We start from the raw sequence: 19,109 nt of genomic DNA, 5'->3' as shown, positions 1-19,109 counted from the left end.
AGTGATTGAGAATCCAGACCCCCACTAATCAAAGGAAGTGAGGAACAAGAATTAGATTAGGCCTCACACGAGGAAATAGAGCGTGGTGTCTAAGTCAGTGTTCAGCGTGATTCAACTAATTAATATACTAAGAACGCCCCTATGGCATAAGACACCCTTTTTATTCTAATCCGACATATATCTTGTAATCATATTATTTGCCCTCCTTGTAAATAGGTTAGCGTTGGTCCGCAGGACCGACGCCATTTTGTTTGGCCAACTCGTAGCACTGTCTGTAAAACTCTCCATGTCTCAGCATTTTCACATCTTTTTGTTCTCATGAGAAATAGCTAGACACATGTAGCAAGCAGCTGCTTCTGCTTTTGGGCCCCGTCAAGGTTATAGGAGGGGGCCGGCCAGATGATCACATTTTTGCAGGCGCTGTGCGGACTCTCACCGAAACTAGCAGAAGGGAGTCAACCGGCCTGACATTGCTATACTGAGCTCAGATAGACGCTTTGTGTGCCATATATGGGCATACCCCTTGCCACCTCCTGTACCAACCTGTACTTTTCCATTTTGGGTAACGGTTGCAAATTGTGATAGTATATATGTGTTGACATGACAATGTGCCAGCAGTCTCTCTGCGGTCCTCGGGGTGTGAGGTCGTTGGGAGCTCCTCTGGCAGAGTATGTTTTGTTTAATAAACGCTTGAACTTTCTACACTGCCAATCGACTGATTATTGATGAATGATATTTGGTTATTGTAAGTATAATCCTTTAGGGGTATGTAAATTTCGGTACTTCAGTTGGCGACTCCGCCGGGACTCCGCGTTGGGGTTGTCCCTTCGTATTCGGAAAAAGAAAGGGACATTAAAAGGGGTGTACTCGGTCGGGGGGGTGGACTGACCAAAGAAAAAGGGTTGCTCCGCTTTTCCGATCGGGAGAAGCCTCAGCTGCTAGTGGCCCCACGCCGGAGTCCTACGGGCGAAACCCGTAAGAATAGATCGATTGGCAGTGGAGAAATCTGCAACCGGACCTGAGTGCACAAGGTGAGTGTTTGTCTCGTCTCATGTCGGATATCCTTCTGTAATTGATTTGGAATTTGGTGGTCTTTGACCACGGAGATCGCGGTATTTTGGGGGGTGGTCTGACGGGGCAGTAGTGAGACTGCACGGGCGGACACCTCTAATTTGTATTTGATAGAGATAGAACTAACACGCCTAGGTATGAACCGTAAAACGTTCATGCCTGGCCGGATCGCCCTCTGAAATGCTGATGGTCATACTTGGGTAGCACTCGGACAGATCTGGAGCGGTGCTTGAAAAAGCGGGCTAAGCCAGCATAGTCCGGGAGGTGAACCAAGAGGGCCGTCGGATGGTCGGTAGGTCGGTCTGTGGTAGTGAAAAACCTGTGTAGCTATCTCTAGGCAGCCCCTATGGTGAGGCTGTTTTGACCTTTGGTTCATTGACTTTGGAATAGACCGGTTCTCCTCAGACTGGAGTCGACGGGCTCCGTCTTTTGATTTGGGCTAGCATTTGTTCTCACTGGTTTGTACTGTCTGTATTTCGGTCTATGTTCTGTTTGTTTTATTTGTATTCCGGATGGTCAGATGAAATTTTTTGTTCTGAACAAGTGATTGAATGAGTAAATGAACATGGCCATGTATGTGTGAAAGTATTGTGAATAATAAATTGCCTTTTTCCTTTTATACAGATACAATTTGAGCAGTAGTAAAACAATGCCATGCTTCAGTCGACTATGTTTTGGCTGTACCAACCCAAATAGTACTAGATTAGACGAAAGTCAGCCGGCCCCTCCGGAAGGTACTCCCAGCCATGATCTATACTGTAAGCATGGGATTGGACCCTTGATATTTAATCGTCTATGGCACAAGTATACCAAGGATAATGTAGAACTGCAGTGGCCTCTGACAGGGTCCTTCGATAAGAAAAAGATTAATTATTTACAAGAGCGTCTGTTTGCGAAACGCAGCAGACAGTCCATGTTTGATACCCTGAGAACATGGCAGAAAGAGGCCACTCGCAGAAGAATGAGGGCCGAAAAATTAGTACAAATGAAGCAAGGACAGACCATTACCCAGAAAGCAATTGCGCATGACAAAAACCAAACCGAGCACAATATCGAGTACCTAGATAGACAGTTTCGGTTGGAGGTAGATAAGACCTATGTTGTCCGAAAAGAAGCCGAAGATGAGATAGAGGATCTGCTGGACGTTCGCCCCCCTCCACCGTATGCTCCACAACGGATATATCCAGCAGTGCCTTTAACGGCGCCCACCGCCCCTGTGGCATTGGCTCAAGAGGGGGCCCCGACCCGGGCCCCCACCAATGTACCGGGCGCCGTTGCTTCTGCCCCTAGGAGTTTAGCCACCCTGCTCCCGGACACACGCCACCCTTTGGGGGCGACGGGTGTCTCTCCAGCGCTATCGCCTTTGTGTAGCCCGGTAGGAACTTCCCAGTCAGCTAGCACGACACCCGAGTGCCGGGTCGGGCTCCGATTGGGGATTCCGAAGGCTCGCATGTTAGGCGCCTGTATACGAGAGGTGCTGTGGGTTATGGAGAGAAAGAAGCGATAGTGGATCAAGCAGTTAGATGGATGTACAAAGACATCTACACCTTAACTGACATATGGAGTACCATGAAAGACTTTGAACCGGTGATGCAACAGACTGCCCTACAACACATGTCCCGATTTCTCATCGAAATATGGGAACAAAGTTTTGGAACAAGGGGATTAGCCCCAAAAATTCTGTATGACATAAAGGATCGCGCTCATAAATTCCAATTAAGTCCCGATGAAGTATACAAGAATGTCGAAACTTTAGTAGGTTATCGAGTCAGACTCTTTTTGCAGTTCCCTGAATTAAGTTCCCAGCACCCCATGAGGGAGGTGCACCCCATTTATCATCCCGAGATACCTGAGCTGCGTAATGATCAGAACGTAATAACACGGGCCGGAGTAGAAGCCAGGTTTCAGGAACAACGGGTGTATATGCCATGGAAGCGAAGTGAAGTGTTGGCCCTAAAGGCTCAGCTTCCAGACCCCCGAAAGAATCCCACTGCCTATTATAAAGAATTAACAGAGGCAGCGTCCTCCGCTGTCATGACTTTAGCTGATATTGAATTATTTTTCGGGTTATTGGTTCCGGTAGATATATGGCGACAAGTCCATGATACTCCCCACGCGGCCGAGTTGGGGGGTACCTGGGATGAACTGAAAGGATGGGATCAAGATCGTAAGCCAGGGGATAAGCCGAGAGCTGAAATAATTACCCTGCCAGAATTTTTTTTAGCTTATATGCATACCTTGATCCCTCTACGAAAGGTGGACTGGGATAAACTGACTGCTTGCAAACAAAAAAAGGATGAAAGTGTCTCCGATTTCTTTACCAGATTCGAGGGAACTTTCATCGATTTTAGTGGTCAGGACCTTGCTAGCGAGGGGGGGATACGATTATTTGTGAATAGATTTGTAACAAATCTGATACCTGAAATTTCGACCCGACTACAAGCTGCTGAAAGCACGTGGAGTACGTCCACCCCTTCTATCATATTAAGCATGGCCCAGTATTACGAGCACCGGGAGAATGAGAGCAAGGATAAGGACGAAAAGAAGACTAAGGACCTCAAAACTCGAGTGTTGCTACAGCAGGTCATGAGGGGTTGAGGCACAGGGAGAGGTGCCAGGGGGCCCGGGTCCAGCGGGCCAGTCTCCAGAGGGGGAGGAGGGGGTCAGCCCTCCCGATGGGGACCCAATCAGTGCGCGTATTGTAGAGAGGAAGGCCATTGGAAAGATCAGTGTCCGTGACTGTTAGCACAGAACGGAGCGGTCCGAGGAAGAGGTAGAGGACGCAGCGGAACGGACCATAGTGATATGCACCGGGAGGAGGCAGTGCAAGGAGAAAACGAGCGAAATCATTTTGATAAAACACAAGGCACAGCACGAGGCACAGGTAGGCAGTACTACAATGAAGATTATGGTTTTGAGGATCAGGATAAATTCGGAGATGTATAGGACAGCCAAGGACAGAGTGGGGGCCAAGTGTCGATACTGGTCAATCAGCAGGGACCCTATGTGACAGGGGAGTTGATGGGGACCACTGACAAATTCTTGATTGACACAGGAGCAATGAATAGTTCAGTTGCTCGCTCGTTGGTCCCTGGGGCCGCTCAGGTCCGGGCATAATAATGTTTCCGTGGGATTTTCAGGAGTTCCTGTAATCAGCCCCATCTCTCAGCCTATCCCTTTCACGATTGGTCCGTTCACTATGAACACTCCCTTCCTTTTAACTTCCAGTTGCGGAGAGAATCTTTTGGGTTTAGATATGTTAAAAAAACTGAATGCTAAAATACATTGTTCCCCCGATGGTGTTTATTTGACCGTTCAAAATCCCGATGTAAATACTAGACAATGTTTCGCTAAAAATGACCCATTGCCACCTGAATTTGCGGATGTACCGCCCAGTCTATGGGCAACAGGAGATACGGATGTCGGTAAACTAGATATCCCTCCTGTCCGCATTACATTGAAACCCGGCACTAGATTGCCCTGTCTGCCCCAATACAAGATCTCCCCAGCGGGAGAACAAGCTTTGTTTTCCACAATCCAAGACTTGATTGATAAAGGGGTGGTTGAGGAAACTGCCTCGAACATCTGTAATAGCCCTATCCTGCCTATTTTGAAAAAAGCTCCTGAGACAGGGACCTCTGACAATGTTGATGTCTACCGTTTTGTGATTGATTTGCGGGAAGTTAATAAAATAGTGGTGCCCCAATTCCCGGTGGTGTCGGACATCACCACAATCCTTACTATGATACCCCCTACTGCTAAATATTTTTCTGTCATCGACCTGAAGAACGCCTTCTTCAGTATCCCTATCCATCCTGATAGCAGGCAGGTCTTCGGATTCTCATTATCTGGCCGAAGCTTCAGATTCTGTCGCGCTCCCCAAGGTTATACCGAAAGTCCTAGCATCTACAGCCAAGCCCTTAAGGCAGTCTTAGATGACCTGTCTTTGCCAGATGGTAGCGTGCTCTGATGATTTATTGATAGCGTCTGATACAGAAGAGGGTTGTAAGGAAGCCACGGTTAAGTTGTGGCACCATCTGGCGGACAGAGGTAATAAGGTTTCCCTGTCCAAGTTTCAATATTGTCGACAGGAAGTGACCTACCTCGGCCACTTACTATCGAAGGAGGGTAGACGTTTATCACCTGAACGAATTACTACCATCACTAACATGCCTGTGCCTTGTACTCAGCGTGAAGTCTGTGCTTTTCTTGGCATTACCTCTTACTGTCGTCAATGGATCCCTAATTTTTCTCTTCTTGCTAAACCTTTGCTACACTTAACCACTAAAGATGTGCATGAACCCCTCCCTTGGACTGATGAATGTCAATCTGCTTTTTCCCCTCTGAAATCTGCTTTCTGTTCTGCTCCTGTCCTTGGCACTCCTGATTACCGTAAACCTTTTGTACTATATGTGCACGAGGTCGACGGTTGCTCGCTTTCAGTGTTAACACAGGACTATGGTGGTAAGCAAAGACCGTGTGCTTATTTTTCGACCACATTGGATAATGTGGCCAGAGCACTTCCTAGCTGCTTGAGGGCCACGGCGGCTGTAGCAGCGGCCATCAGGCAGTCAGAAGGGCTCGTTCTAAATTCTAATTTGACGGTGATGGTGCCGCACGCGGTGGATGCATTATTGAACAAAACAAAGACTCAGCATCTGACAAGCGCGCGCCTCACTGGTTATGAATTGACTTTGTTCGCCCCGCATGTGACCATTAAACGTTGTGCCACATTGAATCCGGCTACACTGTTACCCCTCCCTTCAGGAGAACAGGCGAATGATGTTCATGATTGTATTTTTAGAACAGAAGAAGAGACGAAGGGAAGAATCGATCTCACAGACGTTCCTTTATCTGACCCCCAAGGGGAACTATATGTGGACGGTTCTTGTTTTAAATTAGCAGATGGCACAACGACAGCTGCGTATGCAATCACTACTCTAAAAACAGTCGTTGAAACATTCCGAATACCCCATCGATCAGCCCAAGCTGCTGAATTGATGGCTTTACTACGAGCATGTGAGCTGAGTGAGGGACTAGAGGTCAACATCTTCACGGACAGCCAATACGCCTTTGGCGTGGCTCATAGCTTCGGGAGGTTATGGAGGGAGCGGGGATTCCTCACCTCACATGGTCAGAAAATACAGAATGGACCCTTGGTGTTATGATTACTTGCAGCTTTGACCCTCCCCAAGAAAGTAGCAATTGTAAAATGTAGTGCACATAAGACAGTGGTGGATGAAGCAGGAGAGGGTAATGCTTTTGCAGATTAGGTAGCAAACAAACAGCTCAGTCAATGATGTCTTCTATGTACGTAAACTCCTCTGCACGATGGGTGGGGGAGACAGACTTGTTCCATAATACTATTGAAAGTGTCCGAGACATTCAGAAAGAAGCGACTGCTGTGGAACTAGAGAGATGGGAGCAGGAAGTAGGGAGGTTGGATGAGAATAATTGTTGGGTGGACCTGACAGACAGACAGCGATGGTTACTGCCCAATGCTATGGTACAGGCTGTCGTCACCATGGCCCATGGACCAGCCCATGTTGGAGCTAAAGGCATTTGTGCCTTGTCGGACCCAGTGTGGAATAACCCCAATATACAGAAGACAGCTGTATGACTTGTTCAATATTGCATGGTCTGCCTGCAACATAACCCAGGGAAAGGAGAACCTGTCCTGAGTGGAAATTTTGCACCCCGACATTGCCATTTGAGGTGCTCCAGATGGACTACATCCATATGGAGCGCGTCAATAACTTCAAATATGTATTAGTGGTGGTGTGCGCTTTCAGTAAATGGGTGGAGGCATACCCTACCAAAGAAAATACAGCCCTGGCCACTACAAAGGCCCTTATAAAAGAGTTTATCCCACGCTTCGGATTGCCTCGGTTGATCTGGTCAGATAACGGCGGGCATTTCCATTGGGCCCTTGTGCAAGGTTTATGCAATGGGCTCCAATAAAAACAAAAATTCCACGCAGCTAGGCACCCCCAGTCAGCAGGATTAGTGGAAAAATATAACGGAATTCTGAAGTTAAAGATGGCGAAAATCCAAGAGAGTACTGGTTTGAAGTGGCCTGACACCCTCCCGTTAGCTCTTATGTCTCTGCGGGTTACCCCTCATTCACGCTCGGGACTATCTCCCTATGAGATAGTCTTTGGGCGACCCGCGAATATATGGGGCGTGCCTAGGCCAAAGTTGTTTTCTGAAATTGAATATCCTATGTTGATAGATTACCTGTATACTTTGACTAAAGATCTTCGTTCTATTCATCAGCAGGTAGCATCCGTACAGCAACCCCTGCCAGAGGGCCCCGGACATCGCCTGGAACCCGGCCAGTGGGTTCTTGTCAAGAAATACGATCGAGACTCCAGCTTGGCTCCGAGATGGTCTAAGCCACACCAGATCCTGTTGGCCACGCGGACGGCCGTAAGAGTGGAGGGAAAACGACACTGGATCCATGTGTCGCACCTAAAAAGAATTCCTCTTCCACTCCCCTATGACCAGCGATGCCCTGAGGGAATTCTGACTCAGGAAAGCGAGAGAGCTGTTGCCTTTGTTCCCTTCTCCGACGCTTGTGAAATCGGAGCTGAAACAGAGACAGGGCCAGTCGGGGCAGTCTCTGGAGAATCAGCAATCACCCCTGGCCCTGTCCATGTTGATTTGGTTGGCAGCAGATCTGACGAAGGTGCTGTACCTTCCCCTGTGTTATTCCCGGATCAGGAAGTGCCAGGTCATGTCCGCTACAACCTGCGGCCGAGAAAACATCACGGTACCTCAGATGACACTGTTAGGAGATAAGGAAAGACTTGGAGAAAAGTAGGGTTGGCTAGTTTCTGATCTGAGGTACTGAACGAGACACTGGACTGAACTCGTTGAGAGCTGGAACATTGATACGGTGCTCTGTTCAGAAAGAAAGACTCTGTTCTTGTCACTGGCCAGGTTGTTTGAGTAAGACCTCTTTGAAAAACTCTGAATCGTGGGACGTCGTGGGATGTGCATATAAGTCTGCCTGTGAGGCTTTTGAAGGACACAGGAAGAAGAACCCTCTGGCAGGAAGGTTGTTCTGATCCCATTTAGTTAGTTTGGACTTTTTAGCTAGGAATGTACCCTTTTGGTCGTTTTATAATAGAAGAAGAACTCCCTTTGGCTCCTAGGTATTTGCCCTTTTACGAACCAATGTTTTCTAGTTGGACCATGCATGTGAAAATAGCCTTCGTAGTTACAATCGCAGTAATTTTAGCAATCTTCATGGGGGTTTTTATATACTTAGAATATAAACACCCAATGCAATCAATGATGACATCGACTGTTGCTCCACCCGAGCATATTATGTATACTTTAGCACCCCACAAAGAACGACATCGCCAGACCTATGCGAAAAATGTATTTGTTGAAATGTTGCACCAAACACACAGCACCACCAACACCACTGACTGCTGGGTTTGTGGACTTCTACCCTCTGTTGTACACAATCATGATCTGTTCCTCTCGTTACCTCTCTCCTATTTAGGGAGTTGTGAAGCCTGGTTCAAACTGTTCTCTGCAATGTACAATCATTACATAGAAAATTACAAGCAATTTGTTTACACTGAAAAGGATTATAACATGATTCTAGCGTATATTAGGGCACATCAAGGTTTTGACCCACAAGGCAATGGGGGGCGGGGATCTCTAGATCCACAGGCGTGTATGAATAAGTATATGGAGGTTCAAAATAGTACTTGGTTACAGGATGAACTCTATGATTTCAATGATTTTAATTCGACCAAATATTTTCAGCTTTTCGTTGATCGAAATGTCACCAGCGAACGTATTGTACCCATTCCTATTCTGAATACTTCCTCTGATTTTTGTGTGTATTTCGTATGTGGGGAGAATGCTTACACTTGGTTACCTCGTGGGTGGGCTGGGCACTGTTACCTGTCCTTCCTGTACCCACCTGTATATATAGCACCATCTGACTATCATAGAACACACCAGTTACACTCAACAAGATCAGTACCCAATAGACAACGTAGGCTGCTCATAGCAACCGAAGTTGATCAGACCGATACCTCCTTGGAACAGTTCACGGACTTTAGCAAAGGCTTGGTTCCCTTCTGGGGACCGATCTTTAACAGCAGAGAAATAAGGCGACTGTCTAAAATAGTAGAACATGTCATTAACATCAATACTGATATCATGACCAATCTAACGGTTGAGCTTCAGGCGACCAGACTCGTGGCGCTTCAGAACCGTATGGTTTTAGACGTTATCTTGGCTGATCGAGGTGGAGCATGCTGGGTGATCGGCAGCTCTTGCTGTGTTTACATTCCAGACTCCGCCCCTACTGTCCATCTGGCCATTCAGAAGCTCCATCGCATAGCGGCAGAGATGCATGTAGATAATGGGTCTTGGTCCCTGTTCGGGTGGTTCTGGGGTATTCTGGGCACTTGGGGCTGGAAGGTATTGTTGGTTCTGGGTGGAGCGGCAGGTGTCCTTTTTGTCTGCTGTCTCTGTCTGCAGTGCGGTCCTGCGTGCTGCTCATATTGTGCCACTAGACTAACAGCGGCGGTTACCCCTTCAGTACCCCCCACTAAAGCTCAGATGCTCCAGCAGGAGATCCGTGAACTTATGAGGATAGACGAAGATCTCTTTGATGATTAGTGACCTCTGTTATTAGCTTCATCATGCTAAAAGTAGGGTTTGAGGAACAAGAATTAGATTAGGCCTCACACGAGGAAATAGAGCGTGGTTTCTAAGTCAGTGTTCAGCGTGATGCAACTAATTAATATACTAAGAACGCCCCTATGGCATAAGACACCCTTTTTATTCTAATCCGACATATATCTTGTAATCATATTATTTGCCTTCCTTGTAAATAGGTTAGCGTCGGTCCGCAGGACCGACGTCATTTTGTTTGGCCAACTCGTAGCACTGTCTGCAAAACTCTCCATGTCTCAGCATTTTCACATCTTTTCGTTCTCCTGAGAAATAGCTAGACACATGTAGCAAGCAGCTGCTTCTGCTTTTGGGCCCCGTCAAGGTTATAGGAGGGGGCCGGCCAGATAAGCACATTCTTGCAGGCGCTGTGCGGACTCTCACCAAAACTAGCAGAAGGGAGTCAACCGGCCTGACCTTGCAATACTGAGCTCAGATAGACGCTTTGTGTGCCATATATGGGCATACCCCTTGCCACCTCCTGTACCAACCTGTACTTTTCCATTTTGGGTAACGGTTGCAAATTGTGATAGTATATATGTGTTGACCTGACAATGTACCAGCAGTCTCTCTGCGGTCCTCGGGGTGTGAGGTCGTTGGGAGCTCCTCTGGCAGAGTATGTTTTGTTTAATAAACGCTTGAACTTTCTACACTGCCAATCGACTGATTATTGATTAATGATATTTGGTTATTGTAAGTATAATCCTTTAGGGGTTTGTAAATTTCGGTACTTCAGAAGAAAGGTATCACTGGCAGGGAGGCACCCAGAACTGGTTTTAACAGGGGTCAGTGCCCCCTGAAACACAAAGACTTCAAAGCCATTGAGGGGTATAACTGAGAGCTGAAGCCCCTGAACTTTGGAGAATGGCTTGATCAAGTGTGAACAAAACTGGAGCTACTTCGTGGTCAAGAGGACCTTTGCCAAGGAAGAAATAACTGAAAAGGCAGAAGGATAGGACTGACCCTTGCTGTGTGTTCTGGGACTGGCCTGCAATTTGCTGTTTTAACCAAGGAAAGGCTAAAGGGACTTTGCTGTGTGCTGGGTCCCCCTGCTTGAAGGACTTTGCTGTGTGCTGCGCCCTGAAGTAACTTATCCCCAAAGGCCCGAGGTGAGCTGACTCCCTGTTCGCAAACACAGGAACATAAATGTTTCCATGAGAGTCTCAGCGACGCTGTGAGTGCATGCCTGTTGCAGCTGAGACCCAAGCAAGGCGTGCCTGTGATCGTGGGCACCTGGAGTCCAAGCAAGGATCAGGGACGCGGTGTGCGTGTGCTTTGTGCAGCCTGAACCTCGTTGCGAGGATTGTCCAGTGATTGTGTGAACCGAAATTCAAGTGAGTCTCATCGACGCTGTGTGCATATGCGATGTGCACCGTGAGACCTTTGTGAGGATTTGCCTTGTTATCATGTGCACCGGAATCCAAGTGAGTCTCATCGACCGTGTGTGCGTGTGCCTTGTGCGCCGTGAGACCTTTGTGAGGATTTGCCTTGTTATCGTGTGCACCGAAGTTCAAGTGAATCTCAGCGACGCTGTGCGCGTGATCTTCGTGCAGCCTGAGACCTGTGTCTGGAGTGCCCAGTGATCGTGCACCCAAAGCTTAAGGGAGACTCAGCGACGCTGTGTGCGTGTTATTTGTGGCAGCCAGAGATCTTCGTAACTGAAGTGGCCCGTGCCGGCAGTCCCGCAGGAGCTGAGTTGTAGGCCAGAGCCACCGTTGCCAATTCACAAAGCTGCATTGGAGGCCCAGCCACTGGACGAGGAGAGGAGAGTGAGTTTGCGCCCCCCAGGTAATGTGTGTTGACTCCTGGGGCGCGGGCTCGGAGGGAGACGCTCTCTGCCTCTCTCTCGTGTTGGCAACACGAGCCTCTGCTTCGGCTGGTATCACGGCCCTTTTTGCCAAGGGAGTGGCAGTACAGGGGCCGGAGTGCGGAGCTGCACTTTTGATTACATCGTACCCTTGTTGGGGGCAACTGTTGAGAGGCTGACTGCAAGTCAGAAGGAGAGGCAGGGAGACCGCCTAAGGCCCGTGATCGGGGCCTGAGTGTATGACGCATTATTCCATTTCAGCAGAATGGAGAACCTGACTGTCATATTACGCATTGCATTATTCCTGCATAATGACCTACCTGATTAGTGTATGACGCATGGCATTTTATCTGCATAACAAACTACCTGATTGTCGTATGATGCATTGCATTGTTTCTGCATAACAAACTACCTAATTAGCATATTGCGCATTGCATTGTTCCTGCATAACGAATTACCTGATTAGTGCATTACGCATTGCCTTATTTTTGCATAACAACATACCTGGTGGTTGTATTACGCATTGCATTATTTTACCTTTCAAAGTGCCTGATTGTTGTGTTACGCATTGCATTCTTTTCATTGCAGAGTGTCTGATTGCTGCGTTACGTCTTACAGTATTTTTACATTGCAAAAGTGCCTGATTCTAGCATTACCAACTGTATGACATGATATTAGGAGTCAGGAGAATATTTTGAAGTGCTCATTAATACCACCAGAACTTACAAGGCTGGCTGGCCTAACAACCGGCCAGGAGAAATAGTACACAACCTCATATGTTGGATTTATATTGTGTGGTCTTATCGTATATCTTTTTATATAAAGTTTATACTTGTTTTTATAAAAACTTGTGTGGAGTCTATTTGATGTGTTATCAATGGGCTATTATGAGCGTGGTTGCAAATACATTACACATTTGCCTTGAAGATAAGCCAGGCTGCTCGTGCCAAGCTACTGAGGGGTGAGCGGGGCTATCTAAGAAGGTGACCTTCCTTTCTCTGACGTTGGAACGCGGGTCCCTACTTGGCCTAAGGTACCTACTTCAGCCAACCAGGGATCCCGGGTCTAACAAGGTTATTTGGATTGAGAGGGGGGTGTAATATGTATAGTAGACGAGGCACGAAGTTCATTTTAATACTGTTCAGTTGTCCTAGCCAGGAGATTTCGAGTTTGCCCCACCTGTATAGGTCCTTCATAGGGCCGTAATCAATGGGGGAATATTGCTATCATATAATGTCCTTGATTGAGTTGGTATACTGACTTCTATGTATCTTATCGTGGACTCCACCCATGGGTACCCGCCTAATTGGATGGAACCCCGTAGTTGGTTGTCGGAGTCTGCTATCCCAATTACCCAGGATTTGGCATAGTTGATTTTAAAACCTGACACTTGGATGAAGTGGTCTAATTCCTCTTGCAATGCCGGTATTGTGTTCTCCAGGTCAGTTGTGAAGCAAAATATATTGTCCGCGAATTAGGCTAGTTTATTCTCTCTGCCTCCTACTATTATGCCATTGATGTCGGAGTTATTCTGATTCTTTGCCACCAGGGATTCCATGTCCAGGGTAAAGATTATGGGTGATAGGGGACATCCCTGTTGTGTTCCAGTCCGTGAGGTTGTTGCATTCTGTATCTCGTAGTTGTTCTGTATCTGGTATCAGCAGCTTTCAAATACCTCACAGGCTTCTTGAAGGGTGCGGACCACAAATTGTTTGTCTTTGTATGTGAAGAATCGTCAGAAGGGAAATCCCCAGTGGTATGGGATGTGTTCACTTGGCAAGCATTGAGTTTTTTCATGGTATTCTCTCTGTCTTACCAGTATGTGAGCGTAGACATCATGGAAAAGTGATATAGTGTCCCCCTGGAACACTATAGGTTCTTGTTAGTGAGCCACTTGTAAGACGTTGTCTTTGATGTGAAGGCAATGAACCCTTGGTGAGGACATCCAGAGGAAGATTCTTCTGTTATTGATACGTAGAGTCCAGTGCTTAATTTGAGCTGGTGGTTTCCGGTGTTCAGCACCACACTCAATCATCAACACCAGCGCTTTTCATGAGCACCAGTTAAGGACACATTCACTTAGGGTAGGCAGAGGGAGATTAAGTAATTTGCACAGAATCACAGGATGTTGAGCTGAAGCTGAGACTCGAACTCGGTTCCCCAGCTCCGAAGGTGGCAGCTATGGCCCTTGCGCCAGAGCCCCTACCCACATTCATGGTTAATAATTGGGTCTGTTTTAGGCGGCAGTAACAGGAGACATGGGATGGTGCAAGCTGCCTCCTGGCGAGAGCCCTTGCACTTATTTCTTTTCGAATTAACCACTGGAGTAGACTCTATGGATGCAGTCCAGGAGGGTCAGAGTTTCATTGGGCTGTTGAAAGATATGGGCAAAGAGGGCGTGAACATCGGCCTCCAGACCCGTTGAAGATATTGTTGTTAAGATTCCCCAAATCCCTATAGTGTTCCTTCTGGAGCTATTTTCGAGGGTCTCGATTTTTTCTTGCATTGTAGCGTAGTATTGTTCTAGGATCTCTATCCACACTGTTTGGTTTATGTTGTCCTGGACATGGTCTGCCACTGTTGCATCAACTCGTTCTAGATGTGAATAGGTTTGGCACAGACTACACCACTCCCGGGTCGAACCGTTGGGGTGCACTTGGTAAGATTATAAGAAAACTTGCTCGCACTCTGACAAGGCTATCTCCTATTTGCACTCTTGCTACGATGTATGACATGCTATTTTAATGCTTCTATCTTGGAAAGTTATATTTGACTGTCTGGGGATAGGAAGTGGTATACCTAAAACTAAATACATACCTAAAAATCTTCCCACTTCAGTTCTAGGGATCATGTGTGAAATGGTGGTCTTGGCTAATCCTTCTGAAAGATCTTGTATTGTTGCTTTACTGCAAGCATGCGCATCTCTGAACAGTATGTGTAGTTCTGAAGGGATGTATGTCTCTATATTCAAACTGATAATATTGCCCTTAAACAAATCTCATCCACTTTATCGACCTAACTACCTCAAAGGGCTAATGATATAGTTGCTGTTCGAAACTTCACCAGCACTTGCCAAAGTTGGCCTTAATTTTTCATTGTTAGGTTAATATTGTGGATGTAATAATATTGTCATGCGATAGAATACATATGATATGCTGTATTCATACTGCTCTGGTGCTGTGGACCCTCATCTCCAAACTACAATACAATTGGTACCAGTCAGGCAGTTTGCATTTTAGCAGCAGCCTAGACCGTGACGGTTTCACCATGTCCTTCCCCCAAAAGCCTATGTACCCCTAGGGCCCCCGAGAGCCTCTTGGTATGCTATCACTTGACTACTTCTGTGACTGAAGATGCCTTCAGACAGCCTGCATGCATGTTGATGTAGCATTATAATGTGTTGTATTTACCCATATGCTAATCAAATACTACTACTATTGACAGCTACAAAGGACTTGCACTCCCAAATATTACCAGATTTGTCATTCACTGATATTAATCTGAAGTTGTATCTTTTTAAGAGTTGATTAAACATTTCTTGTATAATGACTAGCGGGTATTTACAGGATCTTTTGATCATAACGTTGACCAGAAATTCCACTCTAGATATTTTTTATGTATTTAAAAATTTTGAGTCAATTCCTTCCCTGTTTTCTTTATATGGTTAGGGGGTCAAATATAGCATATGGTAATCCAAAATGTGGCAGCCAGAATTCTTCTTGAGATTCCCGCTAGGACTAGCATGAGACCCCACCTCACTTTCCCCTTTGCTTTTCAATTTGTATCTGCGCCCCCTCCTTCACCTCCTAAAACAATTCAATGTCACAATCTTGAATTATGCTGACGATTTACAGCTAATTTTCCCTCTGAATACTCCTGATTCAGTCGCCCACTTTCACCAAACTATGCTTATGATACAACGCTGGATGAGCTTAAACCACCTCAAGCTCAACCCGGGTAAAACCGAGTTAATTCTTCCCGGGGACAGCAGTATCAGCTGGGGCCCTCATTATTGGCCTTTGAGCCTTGGTCCTGCCCCAGTCCCTGCTTCTTCAGTGAAGAGCTTGGGTGTTACACTTGCATCGGATCTTTCATTAAAAGCTCAAGTCGGAGCAGTTGTTTCTGCTAGTTTTTACCAGATTAGGAAAATAAAAAAGATTGCACAATTTCTGACATACTCAGCCCTTATCCAGGTCACCATCGCACTGGTACTCTCCAGGCTGGACTTTTCTAATAGTCTGTACCTGGGCCTTCCATCTGGCCTTTTAAAAAGACTCCAACTAGTGCAGAACCAGGCAGCCAGACTTGTTCTTAAACAACCTAGGCGGTGTTCCATCAGGCCTGGCCTAGAACAATTACACTGGCTGCCTGTATCTCAAAGAATCATGTTTAAGTCCGGCTGTATCATATACAAGAGTCTACAGAACATAGGGCCTCAGTTCATCAATCAGTTGGTCTCCAAATACAAGCCCACTCGCAATCTTAGATCCATCAATAAAGACTTGCTGGTTGTTCCCTCTTACAGGAGAAAGCGTCAGGGCGGCAGCTGTTTCCATTACTTAGCTGCTGTCCTATGGAACTCCCTACCACTTTCCCTTCGGCTCAGCCCAGACTTTCTAACTTTTAGACGTTCTTATAAAACTTGGCTGTTCAGACAGGCTTATTTTCAGTAAGTTGTTGTGTTAGGTTCCTACTTCAACAGCGCCATGAAGCCCACGGGCGTACGTGCGCTTTACAAAAAAACCCTAACATAACATAACATAACCTGCGCTCTCTGAACTGGCTTCCCGTAGCCGAACGTGTCAAGTTTAAATCTTTAGTCATGGCCCATCGCGCTCTTCATGGGCGTGGCCCCATCTATCTGCAAACCGCTTCTCCTTCTACACTCCAGCGCAATATCTGTGTTCCACGTCCCAGTGCCTCGCCCAGGTCCCCCGCTTTAAATCTCAGAGGCTTGGAGGCAGCTCTCTAGCTTGGAAAGCTGCTGCTGCTTGGAACGCTCTCCCTTTCGCCCTCTGGAACATTCAGACCCGCTGATTTTCAAGAAGAACTTGAAAACATATCTCTTTGCATAAATCTCAGATGTTTGCCCCTCTTTGCTCCGTGCCGGGACACTCTCGAGTATCTGTGCGCGCTACAAATTAAATTAACATTAACATATGCATTCCGGGGGCGTGGCCAAGCAGCATGGCCGACAGGACGTGAGCTCCGCTAGCTCCTGGCCTCGGAACCCAAAATACCTGTAACTGGTCGCAGCGGTGGTCGGAGGTCCCCCTCCTGCTAGAGACCCCCCCTGCGAGCGGCGTCGTGGAGCGCTGGACCGCTCGGCCGACCCGCGGCTTGTTGAGGGTGAGCCCCTGGCCTCTGGCTCCACGAGACCGGGGTCTGCAGCCGAGTTGCCCGCGCCAGAGGTGAAGCGGCCCGATTGCCTGTGGCTCCTGCGGGTGCAGGTGCCTTCGTCCCGCACCGGAGCATGACGTCATCTGCGGCTCCTGGGGCGAACCCTGCACCCTCCTGACTACCTCCGGCCGAGAGCCCTGATCGTGCCCCAGGCCTCTGACTACGCGAGGCCGGGGTCTGTGGCCTACACGGACTTGCCGGAGGTGGTGCGATCCTGTGCCCCTGGGGCTCCTGCGGGGCCTGGCGCCTTCGTCCCGCACCGGAGCCTGACTTCATCTGAGGCTCCTGGCGCGAGCCCTACACCCTCCTGGCTGCCTCCGGCTGAGAGCCTTGATCGTGCCCCGGGCCTCTGTCTACGCGAGGCCGGGGTCTGTGGCCTAGTCGGAATTGCCGGAGGTGGTGCGATTCTGTGCCCCTGGGGCTCCTGCGGGGCCTGACGCCTTGGTCCCACGCCTCAGCCTGCTGCTGCCTACGGCCCCTGCGGCGGGCCCGGAGACCTCCTGGTTGCTGCCCCGGACGTGCCTGTCTTACGCCCCGGACTATACCAACGTGGGGCCCGGGGTCTGGGGCCTAGTCGAGGACCCTGAGAGTGGCGCGGTCCTGATCCCTGGTGGCTCCTCCGGGACCCGGCGCCCTCCTGCCCACACCGGACCCTGATGTCCTCTGCGACCCCTGTGGAGAGCCCTTCTGCCTGTTGATTCCTGCCGCGCGAGCGCCACTTTGAGGTAGCCGCTCTGCAGGGCCTTTCCCCCAACACCACATGGCAGACTGAGAGGAGGCTGTGGGAGATGCCGGTGGTGGCGGCGAGGGGCCCTGGTCGGCTGGGCGACCCCATCCTCTGGGTGCCCGGGGATACGGAGGCTGCCTGCGGGGGTGGCCAGAGACGACCTGCTACTCCTGGAAGTGGACCTGACCCATGGACATATCCACCTTATCGCGTGAGGATTGAGAGACCGAGGGGCGCTCTGGTGAGTGACATTATGATTCCTGACCCCTCCCCCCCTCCGCGACTTACCTGTTCTGGGAGCCGGCATATCGAGGGGGACTGGTGTGTGGTGTAGCTCTGCTCCTCCGGACGGCGGCTGCTGGGGCCAGGACTTTGCCTCATTACACCTAGGGGCCCGCTACCTCCCTGTGCCCGTTGGCTGAGTATTGACTGGACCATCGGTTCGGAGGGTGCCCGGCGCTGTTCCTATCTGAGGGGGGCCTCCGTGTGGCCCTGGCCATGCGTAAAGACAGGATGGCGCGTGCTACGCAGCCCAACACCATCACCCAGTACACCACGCAGCGGCTGCCCTCCCAGCGGATTACACGCCAGTCGGGCCAGGATGAGGGTGCGGAAGGCCCTGGGGAGCCAACACGGGCGGAATTGTTGAAGGCCATACAGGGATCGCATACTGCGCTGGAGAGGCAGATCGAAACGGTCTCCATTGACGTCAACCTGCTTCGCACTGACCTACGAAAGGTTGCTGATAAGGTCACTGATGCTGAAGGGAATATCCTGGAGCTACAGGAAGAGGTGACCTCTCTCAAAAAGACAGTCACGCAATTCACGGCTGCGACCCGAGCTCTGGAACGGAGGGCTGAAGATGCGGAAGGGAGGGCTCGCCGCAGTAATATTCGGGTTCTTGGGGTGCCGGAACGGCTGGAGGCGGGGAACGCTGAACGCTTTCTGGAGACATGGTTCCGTACGGAGCTGTGCCCGGTGGGCCTCTCGGACGTCTTTGTAATCGAGCGAGCGCACCGCGCTCTGGTCCCACCACCGCGCCCCGGGGACCCCCCGCGAGCTTTGATCGCTAAAATACTGAACTATAAGGACCGCGATTGTATACTGCGGGCAGCACGGGAAACAGCGGATCTCACCATCGAGAATAGCCGGGTGTCCATCTACCCTGATTACACGCAACAAGTCCAGGAGCAGAGGAAATCCTATTTGGGAGTGAAAAGGAAACTCCGCGAGATGCAGCTGCAATATATGCTATTGTACCCCGCAAAACTTAAGGTGCTCTCGCAGGGGAAGGCACACTTTTTTGACTCCCCTGCGGAAGTTTGGGAATGGCTGGAAATCCGGGGAGACGACCTACCGCCCGGAGAGAGGGGGGGACCCCGGGAGACCTGGGGAACCCGA

Source organism: Lissotriton helveticus, chromosome 5_1 (assembly GCF_964261635.1).
Source record: "Lissotriton helveticus chromosome 5_1, aLisHel1.1, whole genome shotgun sequence".
Taxonomy (NCBI): domain Eukaryota; kingdom Metazoa; phylum Chordata; class Amphibia; order Caudata; family Salamandridae; genus Lissotriton; species Lissotriton helveticus.
The sequence above is the reverse complement of the archived record's forward strand: the minus strand, read 5'-3'. Positions refer to the sequence as shown.